The sequence below is a fragment of the Saimiri boliviensis genome, chromosome 12 (genome assembly GCF_048565385.1).
Source record: "Saimiri boliviensis isolate mSaiBol1 chromosome 12, mSaiBol1.pri, whole genome shotgun sequence".
Lineage (NCBI taxonomy): Eukaryota > Metazoa > Chordata > Mammalia > Primates > Cebidae > Saimiri > Saimiri boliviensis.
The window spans coordinates 80,231,794-80,247,949 of NC_133460.1; the positions used below are offsets into that span (position 1 = coordinate 80,231,794).

Here is a 16,156-nt window from a genome sequence, read left to right on the forward strand (position 1 = left end):
ACTGAAAGACTAAGCAACAGAGGGAATGACACCAAGAGAGAAACCTCCAAGAAAATACCAGGGCCCAGCTGGGCTTCTGTCCCTACTCTCTTCTGCATTCCTTCGGTGCAACCCTCTGCTCCCTGGCGGGTGACGGTAAATGTCCCATCCACTCCCTGATGAAGATGTATGGGAACAGGAGAAGGGGCTGTGGAGACCAGCCTGCATGGAGGCAAGCCAGGAGAAGGGAGACACTGAAAGGATCCTTGTTCAGAGGACCAGTGGCCACTGGTGACACTCAGAGGACTTAATGGATATACTGGCATTTTCACATCAGCTCACATGACCGAAGCAGCTCCCAGCTGAGAAATATTCCATTACGTGTCCCTCCCCAGGTGGTGGGTCAGCTCTGCAAGCACAGCCTTGCCTGACAACATTCTTTCTCCACTCCACTCTGCTGTGTGAAAATCTCTCCTTGGCTCTCCCAGTACCTTCTGTCCCCTTCTCATTCTCAATAATAGTAACCAGAATTTACTGACTGATTACTATTTATGTGTCAGGCAGAGTTTGTTCTTTCCTTCCTTTTTTTTTTTTTTTTTTTTTTTATGGAATCTTACTCTGTTGCCCAGGCTGGTGTGGTACAGTGCTGTGATCTCAATTCACCACAGCCTCAATCTCCCAGGCTCAAGAGATCCTCCCACCTCAGCCTCCCAAGTAGCTGGGACTATAGGCTTGTACCACCATGCACAGCTAAATTTTCAAGTTTTTGCAGAGATGGGGGGGTCTCCCTATGTTGCCTAGGCTGGTCTCAAACTCCTGGGCTCAAGTGATTCTCCCACCTCAGCCTCCCAAAGTGCTGGGATTACAGGTGTGAGCCACCATGCCCAACCCATAGCTCTAAAGATTTATATGACTGGACCATCTAATCCTCCCTGCAATCCTGTGAGGTAGGTGCTATTACCTCCTCCATTTTAGAGGTGACACTACTGAGACACAGGGCAGTGACTGGCCCTAAGACTCATATCTGGGAAGTAGCAAAGCCAGGATTTGAACCTAGGCAGCCTGAGTGCAAAGACTGCACTCTCGGTTGCCCTACCTCACCTCAGAGAGAGAAGAGCCATGATCAAAGATAAGAGATCGGTTCCTACCTCAGTTCTATCCAGCTACGTAACCTTCAACAAATGGCTTTTCTCTGCCTCAGTTGCCTCCACCATGAAATGCTAATCATCAATGTCTGGTCTAGAAACACAGAAATCTTAGCTCTATAATCCAGCCTGCCTAATAGATTCTTCTGAGATTACAGAAACACTCTAAAACTGTCCATGCTGACCGTAGGGCAGCCACTAGCCACATGTGGCTACTGAACATTTGAAATGTGGCTATTATGTCTGAGAAGCTGAATTTTTAATGGTATTTCAATCTAATTAATTTAAATAGCCACATGTGGCTAGTAGCTACTATACTGGACAGCTCAGCTCTAATCTATAAACTCCAAGAGGGTAGGTGCCATTTCTCTTTGCTGCTATATTCCCAGAGCCCAGCATGGACACTGGTCTAGAGCTGGTGCTCAGTAACTATTTGATACACAAATCAAAAGCAAAAAACTTTTCAGGTGCTCTAATAGTACCTCATCTCCCACCTAGGCATCAATTCATCATGTTCCCTGGCCAGTGGACATTTAGCCTTGGCTTGACACAGAATTCAGGGCTTCCTAATGCAGGCTGGTAGAAAGTTGCTCTTACGATAAAAAATTCTTCCACTGAGGGCCAGGCGTGGTGGCTCACACCTGTAATCCCAGCGCTTTGGGAGGCCAAGCAGGTGCTCGGTGCAGGATTACGAGGTCAAGAGATTGATGGTCAACATGGCAAAACCCTGTCTCTACTAAAAAATACAAAAATTAGCTGGGTGTGGTGGCACACACCTGTAGTCCCAGCTACTGGGGAGGCTGAGGCAGGAGAATTGCTTGAACCCAGGAGGCAGAGATTGCAGTGAGCCGAGATTACGCCACTGCGCTCCAGCCTGGCACTTGGCCACAGAACAAGACTGTCTCAAAAAAAAAATCTTCCACTGAGCTAAATCAATCTCCCTAAAATTTCTAGTTACTAGTCCTGGCACATAAACTCTCAAGTGTGGGAAAACCAAAGAAGTCATGAAAAAACACTTAAATGCTTTTAAACACCTTAATGCCAGGTTACATCTGCAATTCATTTTCATGGTTAAGATGAATCCGGGCTGGGCATGGTGGTTCAAACCTATAATCCCAGCACTTTAGAAGGCCAAGGTGGGTAGATCACCTGAGGTCAGGAGTTCAAGACCAGCCAGTCTGACCAATATGGTGAAACCCTATCTCTACTAAAAATACAAAAATTAGCCAGGCATGGTGGCGGGCACCTATAATCCCAGCTACTCAAGAGGATGAGACAAGAGAACTGCTTGAACCCGGAGGCAGGGGTTGCAGTAAGCCAAGATCACACCACTGTACCACAGTCTGGGTGACAGAGTGAGACTCCGATGAATCCAATTTTAACTGGTAGCAGTGTAAGGCCTGTTAAACAAATATATGACTATGATCTGTTTGGGAGAAAACAATTCTCTAGTGTCAGAGCTGTGGTCCAGAATTGCTATCTCCATTGACTTTAATGTACCAGTATATTTGAGTCCCCCGATTCCGTAAGTACACCAGAGAGTGTGCAACTAGGCCCTCAACAAGCTAAGCCTTGTTCTCCAAGCAGGGTCTGGGGATTCTGGCAGAACAATTCACATTTTCCTATTTCCTTGATGTACTCCTTAGTGAAAAAATCCAGTATTTCCTACATACCTCCTATGTACCAACAACTGTGGTACACACAGGAGCTACAGAGGATGATGACGTGGTACTCACAAGGAGCCCCTGGTTTAGAAAAGGGAGAGTCAAACTGTGCAAAGGACTCACTTGGTACAAGGCACTGAACCAAGCCAGGGGAAAGACATATAAACCAAACATAATCAATTCAGTGTGACCCATGCCAAAACAAACATAAGTGCAAAACACCACATTGGCTGCCTTAGAAGAGACATGTGGAGAATCCCAGCACTGTGGCTTGCACACAGCAGGTACTCAATGCAGAGAACTGAATCAAACCTTAACCAATACCTTATTTTAAGGCTGGGAAAACCAAGGCCAAGACAGATTATGGGACTTCTCAAAGTGACTCAGGTAGCTACTGACAGGACTGAAGACAGCAACACTCTATAACAGTGTCTCCCTCCCAGTGCTTTTTATCCTCCACTGCATGGGGAGAATAGGCAGGATCTACTGCCTATTATTATGTCTGTCTCAGAATAAATGATGGATTTATTTCTCTAAGACTATATGTTTTGGTCTCTTGAAATCTGATGACTAAATGTATGCATATCATCTTAGGAACGTGCATTGAATCATTTAACAAACATTTCTTGAGAATATACCCTATATCAGGCACAAATTTAAATGTATGAATGAAGAAATGAAATAAACTTTTGGTCAAATCAGAGAGCTGAACACCCATTTTATCTCTGCTGTCTCTGGACTCCCACTAAAAGGACAGTAGACGGATGTGTTTCTTAATGAAAAGGAGACCTCAGCAGATGAGCTACTGTCAACAGCAGTGGAGAGCTGACCACCATGCAGTAGCTGATTTAGGTTTCTGCGTTGTCTGCTCTGCAAGTGCAAGCAGGGCAGGAACCACTAAACAAGTGCCCAACTCATGGCACAGAACCCAAAGAAGGTTCAGGAACTGGAGTCACCAAGGACTCTAAAGGGAGAAGCAGGATGGGGCTAAAAAGAAGAATCCTTGCCTGCAGGTTGGTACAAAGAGCAGCCAGACCTAGGGTCCCTCTTGCAATCTGCTCAGCCTGGTGATTTCCCTGCCTCAGCCAGCAGAAGGTGGAGATCCACTGATCAGGTAATTTATACCACAGATACAGCCAACAGAGGGACACAGCTGAGGGAGGTAAAGAGATGGGAGCTGGGGGGTGGGGGTGGGGGTGGGGATGGGGATGGTGGGTGAGACACAGTGGGTGGGGGCAACTTTCAAAAGACCCAGGAATTGAGTGAAAGTCTGCATATCAAATAGGCTAATACCTATCCTCCTTCCCCATGGAGGCTCCCAGAATGCAGGACAGCCAGGCTGTTACTCACCTCACCCCACCCCACCCCACCCCACCCTCACCCCACACCACCCTCAGGCAAAATCCTCTCCAAGAAAGCCCTATCCAGGAAAGCCCCAGAGAAAATGTCTAGTTTGCTCCAGTAGAGAAAAAGGGGGCTCTCTGCTGGATCATCTACAATGAAGTTAGCAAGTCCCTTCCTTGTGGCACTGATGCCCAATCAGCATTTCAGTGTCCATTCTTAAAATACAATAGACAGTCAAAGATCAGCATGCGCCGGGCGCGGTGGCTCAAGCCTGTAATCCCAGCACTTTGGGAGGCCGAGGCGGGTGGATCACAAGGTCGAGAGATCGAGACCAACCTGGTCAACATGGTGAAACCCCGTCTCTACTAAAAATACAAAAAATAGCTGGGCATGGTGGCGCGTGCCTATAATCCCAGCTACTCAGGAGGCTGAGGCAGGAGAATTGCCTGAACCCAGGAGGCGGAGGTTGCGGTGAGCCGAGATCGCGCCATTGCACTCCAGCCTGGGTAACAAGAGCGAAACTCCGTCTCAAAAAAAAAAAAAAAAAAAAAAAAAAAAAGATCAGCATGCATGGAAGAATAACTGCCATGGAAGATACAGTAACAAAAACAGGTGGAAAAAGGGACTTAGAGGAAACATCCTCCTCCAAGAGACAGCAGAGAACAGCAGACATCAAAAAACAAAGAAACAAAAAACCCACCCTAACATGAAGGAATTTACTGCACCCATGAAACAAGAATAGAATTTAATCTAAAAAAGAAAAGCAAGTATTCAGAGAGCTAGGGAGCTCTTAGAAAGTAAAAACATGCAAATATGTTTCATGTAAAAACACGAAAGCAGAAAGTTAAAAATGGAAAAGGTTGAAGATAAAGCTGAAGCTATCTCTCTGAAAGACAAAAATATAATAAAACGAAAAAAGGAAATAAAATTTTTTTAAATTGCCGGGCTTGGTAGCTCAAGCCTGTAATCCCAGCACTTTGGGAGGCTGAGGCGGGTGGATCACGAGGTCGAGAGATCGAGACCATCCTGGTCAACATGGTGAAACCCCATCTCTACTAAAAATACAAAAAAAAAATTAGCTGGGCATGGTGGCACGTGCCTGTAATCCCAGCTACTCAGGAGGCTGAGGTAGGAGAATTGCCTGAACCCAGGAGAAGGAGGTTGCGGTGAGCCAAGATCACGCCATTGCACTCCAGCCTGGGTAACAAGAGCGAAACTCCGTCTCAAAAAAAAAAAAAAAAAAAAAAAAAAAAAAAAATTTTTTTTAATTATAAACTTGATCCAGGAAGTCCAACATTCAACTAATAGGCATTCCGAAGACAAAACACAGAAAATGTAGAAAATAAAATTATTAAAAGTTATCTAAGAAAATTTCCCCAAACTGAAAGATTATCAGTCTTCTGATCAAAAAGGCACACAACAGCCAGACGCAGTGGCTCACACCTGTAATCCCAGCATGCTGGGAGGCCAGGCAGGTGGATCACCTGAGGTCTAAAGTTCAAGACCAGCCTGGCCAACATGGTGAAACTCTGTCTCTACTAACAATGCAAAACTTAGCCAGGTGTGGTGGCACACACCTATAATCCCAACTATTTGGGAGGCTGAGGCATGAGAATCACTTGAACCCAGGAGGCAGAGGTTGCAGTGAACAGAGATTGTGCTACTGCACTCCAGCCTGGGCAACAGAGTGAGACTCTATCTATTTTTTTTTTTTTGAGACGGAGTTTCGCTCTTGTTGCCCAGGCTGGAGTGCAATGGCGCCATCTCGGCTCACCGCAACCTCCACCTCCTGGGTTCAGGCAATTCTCCTGCCTCAGCCTCCTAAGTAGCTGGGATTACAGGCACACACCACCATGCCCAGCTAATTTTTTGTATTTTTTAGTAGAGACGGGGTTTCACCATGTTGACCAGGTCGGTCTCGATCTCTTGACCTCGTGATCCACCCGCCTCGTCCTTCTGGGATTACAGGCGTGAGCCACCGCGCCCGGCGACTCTATCTATTTCTTTTAAAAAAAAGGTACCCACCAAAGACCCAAGCCAATCATTTTTAAAGCAAGGAAATTTCAAATACAGGAAAAGAAAGATGATCCTAAAAACTTTTCAGTGAGAAAGCAGGTTATTCATAAATGATCAAGAATCAGAATGGTATCCGAATTTTGATACCAATATTGGAACCTAGATGACAGTAGAATGATGGCTTCAAAACTCTAAGGGAAATGGCTTTCAACCTCAAATTCTAGATTAATGAAATCAATCACCAATCAAATATGAATGTAGAATATGAACATTTTCTGACCTGCAAGTTTGAAGTGATCAGCTTCCACAGACCCTCTCTCAGAAACTTGTGGAGGAATAAATCAACAGAGGAAACAGGATCCCACCCAGGATAAGGTAAGGGAATTCCCAGGATGAGTCATGCCCCAGGCCTAGAGGTCAATGGGCAAGAACAAAGGAGAGAGAATGGAGGCCTATAGTAGGAAAGTCTCCAAGGAGGGGGTTACAAAATAATAATAATAAAAAAATAAAAAGGAACAAGCCCAAGCAAGGTAGCTCATGCCTGTAATCCTAACACTTTGAGAGTTGAGGAAGGAGGATTGTTTGAGGCCAGGAGTTAAAGACTAGCCTGGGCAATCTAGCAAAATCCCATCTCTACCAAAAAACTTTAAAAATTAGCTGGACATGGTGGTGCCTATAGTCCTAGCTACTCAGGAGGCTGAGGCAGGAGGATCACTTGAGCCCAGGAAGTCAAGGCTGCAGTCAGCTACGATCACACCACTGCACTCCAGCCTGGGTGACAAAGCAAGGTCCCATCTCAATAAAATAAATAAATAAATAGGAATACATGTTGTAAAACAAATGTTTTAAAATGCTGTCAGAAACTTTGAGAATTAGCAATAAGTACACAGAAACTAAGTAAATAGAAAATGTAAGACAATTATTAACTCAAAAAATGTACAAGAAAGAAAATATTATAGTATACTCTATGGCTCTGTCATGAACACTATTTACACAGTCAAAATAATGAAAGCACCAAATATCAGTGTAATCAAAAACTATGATATAGCTATAATGAGAGGACAGGGAGAAAGGGAAGTATTGTGGGGAGCAGAGGAGAGGCTCTAATCCATAGTAAGGCATAAAGCAATAACATCTAAAAATAACCTCTAAGCTGGGTATGGTGGCTCACATCTGTAATCCCAGAACTTTAGGAGGCCAGGGTAGGAGGATTGCTTGAGGCCAGGAGTTCAAATCCAGCCTGGCCTCAAGCCGGGTCTCAACACAGTGAGACTCTGTCTCTAGAAAAACAAAAATTAGAAAAAATAAAACTAACATCAAAAATGAACAATCAGAAAACAGCCTTGTAAGCAGGGAATGATAAATATGATAGTGATACCAAGAGAAACGGCTCAGTGCATTGGAAGTAACTGTTGTAGACAAAATAACAGCAGCCCCTCAAAGATGTCCACATACTAACCATCAGGTCTGGCTAATTTTTTGTATTTTTTGTAGAGATGGGGTATTACTATGTTGGCCAGGCTGGTCTTGAACTCCTGGCCTCAAGTGATCCGCCGACCTCAGCCTCCCAAAGTGCTAGGATTACAGGCATGAGCCACTGTGCCCAGCCAGCCTTTATATTTTTCTTGTAGTATTATTTGACTTTTAAAACTCTGTGTGTAGGGGGCACAGTGGCTCACTCCTGCAATCTCAGCACCTAGGGAGGCCGAGACAGGCAGATCACCTGAGGTCAGGAGTTCAAGATTAGCCTGGCCAACATGGTGAAACCCTGTCTCTACTAAAAATACAAAAATTAGCTGGGTCTGGTAGTGGGTGCCTATAGTCCCAGATACTCAGGAGACTGAGGCAGGAGAACTGCTTGAACCCAGGAGGCAGAGGTTGCAGTGAGCTGAGATTGTGCCACTGCACTCCCACCTAAGAGGGAGACTCTGTCTCAAAACAAACAAAAAACTCTCTGTGTGCATGTGTGTGTGTGTGTGTATATATATATATATATATATATATATGTGAAACTTTTATACAAATTAAAATTTAATTTAAAAAGAGAAGAAACATGGATTCACTCTATTCCCAGAACTCAGAATATGGGGGAGGAAACAGGCAAGGGAACCAGCAATAACAATAGAAGTAGAAAGCTGAACACAAGAAGAAAAGCATCTCTTTAAGATGTAAGGGGTGTCTGAAAGGAGAAGGCATCAGCCAAGAAACACAGAAAAAGGCCTTCTGGTGAGGGAACCAGTGCTGTTGGGGGGTGCAGGAGGGCCTGGCCTTTGTGGACATGGAATAGGGAATGACTGGGCATCTGGTGTGTCAGCAGAGCCAGTAGGAAAGCATGGAGGGGTGGTTCTCAGCACCCGCAGGCTTGATGCCTACCCTATCCCTGGCTTCTCCAGCTAGGTTATGGGACTGCTATGTGTATTTTGGGAGGGCTGGGACAAATGAAGGCCCAAGATAAACACATTTTCCTACAACATCAATTGTATTCAATAGTAAAGCATTTAAATACTTTTATACTAAAACCAGGACAGATATACTGTAGAGAATACAAACCTATCTGATTTTTTAATATAACAACTGCATACTTCAAGGTGACTTCTTGTTTGCAGTGCCCACTGTAGATGCTAAATTACTTGCTGACCACTGAGCATCAAGAGTCAATCCTCTCTATAACTAATTAGAGTCAGAAGAAAATCAGAAAGCAGTACAGCATCCATCCATCAAAGCACTGAGGGACTTTGCACCAGCAACCTGTTTGTGGCTGCCCATCCTCCTAAGGTGGGCAGAATACATACCCTGGGTCCCACTCAACAATAATCAGACAGTTAACAAGCATTTCATTCTTTTCCAAACGGGTCTGGGTCCTGCTACAGCCAGTTAGGTTAGCACAGCCTGAGGAAAAAAGAGAAAACATTGATGCTAATTCTTCCTAGATATATTTTCTAGGCCACAGCTTGCCAGCCCCTATTCTAAGCAGCACTGCAATCACTGAGCAGAGCCCCACCTTCACCAGCGGCACCCCTAACCCCTCTGTTCAGGCCTCTGTTACAGAATACATTAAAGACACTTTTTCCATGGAAGGAAGTTTAGAAACAGGGTACATCCCTTGGGAGAGGGTGTCCCTTGTGGTCCACAATACAAGGGTGGAAACTTTTCCTATTGTTGTAAAAACAATAACCACATGACAGAGACCTGGAACTTTTTTTTTTCTATAAAAAGCTACTGCTGACCACAGAAGAAGAAGGGGGGAAAAAATCAATGGAAGGCCACACAGAAGTAAAAAGCAATTTAATTGGATTTGGTTTATTTGCCCCTTTTTCGTTTTGTGTGTAAAACACATACACATTCAAAAAAGAGTGAACTCAACTGATTTTATTTATTTATTTATTTATTTAGACAGAGTCTCGCTCTGTCACCTGGGCTGGAGTACAGTGTGCAATCTCGGCTCACTGCAACCTCCAACTCCCAGGTTCAAGCAATTCTCCCTGCCTTAGCCTCCCAAGTAGCTGCGGTTACAGGCACCCACCACCATACCTAGCTAATTTTTGTATTTTTAGTAGAGATAGGGTTTCACCACATTGGCCAGGCTGGTCTCGAACTCCTGACCTCAGGTGATCTGCCCGCCTCAGCCTCCCAAAGTGCTGGGATTATAGGCGTGAGCCACTGTGCCTGGCTCTCAACTGATTTTAAATGAAGAACAGAGAACATGAAATTTTAATGACAATAGATTAAAAAAACTACAAAGATATATTATTGACAATAAAGAAAGAATGAGGGAAAAAGGCAAGGAGAAAGAGGTAAGAAAAAGAAACAGATGGAGAGGGGAGACGTAGGAAAAGAGGAATGAGAGACAGCAAGATTCAGGCACAAGCCCACATGCATAATCACACGCAAAAAGGGGGAGCCACCAAAGGATCCACGGAGATACTTCCTAGGGCTTGAAGAGTTAGCCAAAGTTAATTACATTGTTCATGGCCAGCTGTTGGCTGTAGCTCCAGACCTTGAACTATTATCACCCTTTACCCTTGCCTTTGAATGGTTAATGCTCTGGTCAACCACTGTTCACAGCTCTTTAATTGCTCATTGAAACATTCTGAAGCTTAGCTTAGGTCACAAGCCAGAATCTCCCCCCAAATGAGCCACAATTCAGTAAATCATTCATCTCCAAGTGTCTCCTCTGAAAAGGGAGTACATGAAACACTATCTCATAAAACATTCAGAGAAGAAAATGCTGCTTGCACTGAAAAGAAATCCATGGAAAGTGTTTTGAGCTTTGCATTTACAAAAAAACCTGGACTTGAGCAGAACTGAGTCCCACCTCAGCATTAGCCAGCATCACCACCCGCACACCTGACTTCCCGCATGTCCACGGTCTGCATGCTCCCATGGATCTAAAGGCCTCGGTTGGCCCTGAAACTACGCAGCCTCCACCACACTGCAATCTGAGGGTCAACAGGAGCGATCCCAAGGAGATTCAAAGTGAGTCTCAGTCCACACCCCCCGACCCCATCCCAACCCTAGTCTACCAAACCTCTCCTCACTTCACCCAAGGGCTGCAGAAGAGCTCAGCTGTTTCAGAGACACTAGAGCCTCCCCTCTTCAAGCGCCATCCTTTTCTCCTCCAAGTTTGGTTTCCGTGTTTTTCCCTTCCCCCCATAACCTGTCCCCAGCCTACTATTTTCTCTTGTCTGTTTCTCCAGCCTCTCTCTTCCTGTGCTTCTATTTCCTCCTCATGTTTCCCTATTCCATCTTAGAATCAATTCTCTCAGAGGAAGAGGGACCTTAACAGATACATATAGGCCAGGCACAATGGCTCAAGCCTAGAATTCCAGCCTGCTGGAAGGCCGATGCAAGCAGATTGCTTGAGTCCCGGAGTTTGAGACCAGCCTGGGCAACATGGCAAAACCCTATACAAAAAGTACAAAAATTAGCCGGGTGTGGTAGTGCATGCCTCTGGTCCCTCGACCTCCTGTGACCAGGCAGTCCTCCTACCTTAGCTTCCAAACCTCCCACCCCTTCAAATACCTCAGTGAGTTGGGGGGCAGAACATGGCAATCACAGAGGTCTTTTACAACTCTCATCTTCTAGATAGGTAAACGTTCACCTGTATAACCATAAATAACCCAGCAAGTTAAACATCCACAGGAAAGAGAACAAATGACAGAAACTCCCTTTCCTCAGCAATCTATCATCTCACCCTCATCACCCACAGACAACCACTCACTCTGGGGTCTGTGCCTCTCACTCTGGGCCATTCTAGCTCTGAATTATTTATGTACAGTAAAACCTCACAAATCACACAATCAAGGAAAAGGTAGATGTGAGTCCAACAGAAGCCTGAGTTCTAGAATGCTTCTTTCATGCCATTGTGCAATACTTTGAATGTAATATCAGTTTAGCAAACAAGAACCTAAAAATGCCATCACAAACTATGACTCTAAGAACAGTAGAGTTGTCAGGAACCCTGGAAGACCCTCTGCTCTAACGTCTTCCACTTCATGAGCAAGGATACAGGCCCAGAGAGTAGAAGCCACTAGCCCAAAGCCCAAAGATTAGTGGCCAAGACCAAAGCCAGCTGACCTGCCTCTGCTCCAGAGCTCTCTTCCACCAAAGCTTTTGGAAACTATCCCTGCCTTTCTCCTACAGACAGGTCAAATCCTACCATGGAGTGCCCTCTACAGCAAATCTCTCTCTACATCCAGGGAGGGGTCCGGAGATAAGTTTGGATGATCTGATGATTATCAATGCTGCACAATAAAAGCTTTCTTTCCTGGGCCCTGCCCTTTCATTCTTTGCAAAGAAAACCCTAGACTCTGCTATCTGTATTGAACTCTATTTTAGAGAAGGGGAAAGGGGAACAGCTGAACAGTGCTTTGTTCTGCCAGGAAGAAGCATTTTCTCATCCTTTCCCATAACTCCTACCCACTCCCCAATATGCCTAATCTCTTCTGAAAAGTTTACAGAAACTCTCCAACTACAACAAATGAAAGCAGGTAGGAAAAGGAAAGGGTCAACAGAGTGGGTATCGTCCACAAGATAATACCCCCCCATCTCTTTACCCCAGAGGGTAGATAGCACTTCATTTCAGTTGCTATTTCCCTGCAGTGAAGTCGCCAAAGGAGTGGTCTCAGGGCCCTCCAGCTGAGAAATGTGCTCTCTGAAACCCCTTGAGAACTAACCCTTTCCTAACCATCTGCTCCAACAGTGCCTAGGGCAAAGGTACCAACAGACCAATCCTTCCCTCTTTTCCCCTCAGGCCAAGAAGAAGACATCAGAGCTTGGTTGGCAAGGGACTATTTAAAGCAGCATCCAGAGGGCAGGACAGAAAACTGCTGGAGGCATCCTCTTCCTCCACCCCTCCCCCTCACAGCCCCAAACATACGCCCCTCACTCAGAAGACAGCCATCTACCTCGTCTGTGTCTGAAGGCTGGAGATATGTCCGTCATCTGTTTTCTATCATTGATGCTGCTGACCCCTCTGCTGCCCACCCCACTTTTAATCCAACCCTCCTCTCTTTGATCACCACCGAGCTACCTTTCCAATCAAAAACACAGAATTGAAAACCCCGCGGGGGGCGGGGGGCGGGGGGCGGTTGAGGGGAGAGATGGAGTCAGAGGCCTGACATGCCAGATAGGTTCCATGATGTCTCTAGATGAACCTCCCTCCTATTGACAGTGAAACCGATTCCAGCAATTTCAGCAGGTCGGCTCTGTGACAACAGGGGCATCCAGCGCTCAGTATTTAAAACAAAAATCCAAAGGCTCGCCCAGAATATGCTGGGAAAACCCGGGGACTGGATAAAACGAGCCACGCTCAGTGGGATCCCTTCTGCTTTTATGTAGCAATGTAATAGCGTAATAAATTCTTGTCTGCCTGGAGAAAGCATGCACTGGTGAATTTCAAAGCCATCTCACGACAGCGGATGCATGGGGATGCAGAATTCGACAGCACATTCCCCCATGAAGGAAACATAATGACTTCAAGCCTCTTTCCCTCTATCTTGAATGGCGCTACCGCGTATCTAGGAAGCCACGTCGAAAAGCAGGGAGGTGAGAGCGGGGGATGCCCGGGGAATTCGGAGAAAGGAGTTGCTTGCTGTCCATGTCGGTGACGAGCTGCCTAGCAAGATGCTGTCAGCCACTCGGGGAGAGGAAGGAAGGGGCACGGGCTGCACGGGCAGGCGCGGCGTCCCCGGCGCACGCTCGTCCCGGTTCATTCAGGCGGGTCCGGCCCGCCGCGGCGTCCCCGCGCCCCTCCCGCCGCCCTCTCCCGGGGATGCTGATGAATGAACACACCTGAGATGCCTCCATCCTGCCGCTCGCTCCCTCCGCCTTCCTCTGGCTGCTGCAGAGGTGCCCCTCCTCGGTAGTTTCACTTTACAGCACAAACCCATCCGGGCTTTGATGTCTCTTCCACCCACCCACATTGCAGCCACCCTGAGACGGGAGGACAGTCTCTCCTAGCAGAGGCCATGATCGCACTACCCTCCACCCACCAAAATAAGAAGAAGAAAAAACACCCAACCCTGGAAGCCCTCATATCCTCCGCACCCTGGGGAACTTTCCTTGAAAGACTGGGGATCCGCCGAGCAGGCAGGACGGACGGTTCGGCCGCGGGCTACCACCGCTTTCCCCGTGCCCATCGGGGGATGCTCTGGGGGAGGGGGTCCCCCAGGTCCCTCCAACAGCTGGCCCTTTAAATGCGCCTCCTCAGAGCGCGGAACAAAGGCGCCGCCCGCGGGGGCCTGGCAGCGCACACCCCCGGCGCTGCCGCCGCCGAGCGGGCGAGCGCGGACGGGCGGGCGCTGGCTTACCTTGCTGGTCGCCGGGCGGGCGGGCTGCGCGCGTCCGCCCCTCTCGCACTACACGCTGCAGCTGGCCCCGCTCTGTTTTTCTGGGACTCGGAGCTGACTTCACCGACACTCCGCGGACAGCCAATGGGCTGCGGCGCCCGCCCCCTCATTAGCATGCCTCTCGAACCGTCCACTCTGGCAGCTCCCGGCCCGCGGGCGGCGCCAGGGGGCGGGGCCGGGCCCAGCCGTGACAGGAAGGGGCGTGTGCGCGGATGGGAGGCGAGGAAGTGTCCGGCGCCCGGCCCTCGTCTCCCCGCTTTGTGAGCCCGCCGGTAACGCGCGCGCGGGCCAAGGAACCCTTTCCGTCCTGGCCAGGCCGCGGACTGGGCCGGACGCCGGCCTGGCGCGCCTTCTGGTCCTTCAAGAGGGGTCGCCCGCGGAGAGCTTGGAAAGAGCCTTAGATGTAAAATGACAGCCATAAGTTACTTAATCCCTGGACCTCAGTTTACCTATCAGTAAAATGGCATAATAGTACCGATTTCGTAAAATCTAGTGAAGATTAACATAGTTAACATGTGTGAGGCGGGGCGCGGTGGCTCAAGCCTGTAATCCCAGCACTTTGGGAGGCCGAGGCAGGTGGATCACGAGGTCGAGAGAGCGAGACCATCCTGGTCAACATGGTGAAACCCCGTCTCCACTAAAAATACAAAACATTAGCTGGGCATGGTGGCACGTGCCTGTAATCCCAGCTACTCAGGAGGCTGAGGCAGGAGAATTGCTTGAACCCAGGAGGCGGAGGTTGCAGTGAGCCAAGATCGCGCCATTGCACTCCAACCTGGGTAACAAGAGCGAAACTCCGTCTCAAAAAAACAAACAAACAAACAAACAAAAACGTGTGTGATGCGTTTAGATCAGTGCCTGGCTGTCGTGCCACATAAACGTTTGCTGTTATCATTAGTGTGCTCTGTACCAGCCAATGTGCTTAATGTTTCCTGGATATTTCCTCATTTGATCCTGTCAGCCTGGTAAGAGAGGAACGATTACTAATCCATATTTTTCAAGTGGGAAAACTGAAAATAATTACTATTTTTAAGCGAGAAAACTGAGGTGTAGTCTAAGTGACGTATCCGAGGTCATACAGCAAGTGGTGCAATCAGGATTTGAACCCAGGCTCTGAGGTTTCACTCATGTGACACACATATTTTTAGAGGCTCTGTGGCAGTGCCGGACCCTGGTGTTAACTGCAGAGAACAAGACAGGCAAGGCCTCTTCCTTCAGGAAGCTTCCATTTTAGCGGCAAACAAGTAAATAAGATCCTCTGCAATGTGAAAAGTAGAGTGAATACAACGCAACATGGTCATTGCAAGTAGAGGGAAGGCACGGTGTTGGATGGGGTTCAGAGGTAGCCACTGTGCTATACCATTCTCCTGAGCTCCTCTAGTCCCCCTCAGAGTTACAGAAAAGGAAACAGAGGCAGGGATCAGAGTGAGGAAACTGCTGGCCCAAGGTCGCAGAGCCAGCAAGTACTGATCTGGAACTTGCTCCCTCCATGCCCGTGTTCCCACATCCCTGAAGATAAGACAGTCGCCCCTTGGGCTGAGCACAACTGATGTTTGTCAGCTGCCCTTGCAAAAATCTTCAGCCAGAGCACATTATTCTCAATGAACAGGCTGTGGGTGGCAGGGTAAAGGCTGGCCTTGACTGCACAGGCTGATCGGAAACTCATCAGCAAAGATTCTTAGATGTCGGGGAACAGTGACAAGTCTTTGGTGACCACCTGGTATCCTCTACTGTGTATTTAAAAAACGATAGAAGACTCCTAGCCATCTAGAAGCTTATTCTATAAATAAGAAAACACTGGGGAACCTAGGGAGCCCCCAGCCCACGCCTTCTACCTGCACCTCATCCTGCAGGTTTGCAAAGAACATTTCCGTGGCTCACCTATTTATTTACTCTGCAACCTGCGTTAAGACAGCTTTCTCTGGGCTATAAAGTAATAAAACAGCTAATATTTATTGAGCACGTCTAGGCTACTATGCACTGTACTGTTCTTGTGCGAAGAGCTTTACATACGTTAACTCACAGCCACCATACAACCGCAGGTGGGAGTAGTATCGTTATCCTGAGGTTATCCACACAGGTGGAAAACAAAGGGTAGAGAGACTATGTACTTACCCATGAAATTCAGGGCAACACCATTTTAGAATAGCCAAAAAAA

At 47.2% G+C, this 16,156-nt stretch overlaps 1 protein-coding gene across 48 annotated transcripts in view; it reads right to left on the reverse strand.

The window, feature by feature from the left end:
* Nucleotides 1–14,072, reverse strand: part of SORBS1 (sorbin and SH3 domain containing 1) — a 254,213-nt gene extending 240,141 nt beyond the window's left edge. For 26 of the 48 annotated variants that reach the window (XM_074382668.1, XM_074382667.1, XM_074382654.1 and 23 more), the window contains exon 1: nt 13,960–14,061. The gene's annotated coding sequence lies outside the window, so the exon portion shown is untranslated. Of the gene's footprint in view, nt 1–13,959 lie in introns of all 48 variants that reach the window. The other 22 variants (XM_074382633.1, XM_074382631.1, XM_074382638.1 and 19 more) reach the window with 9 other exon arrangements.
* Between the last annotated feature and the right edge of the window lie 2,084 nt (nt 14,073–16,156).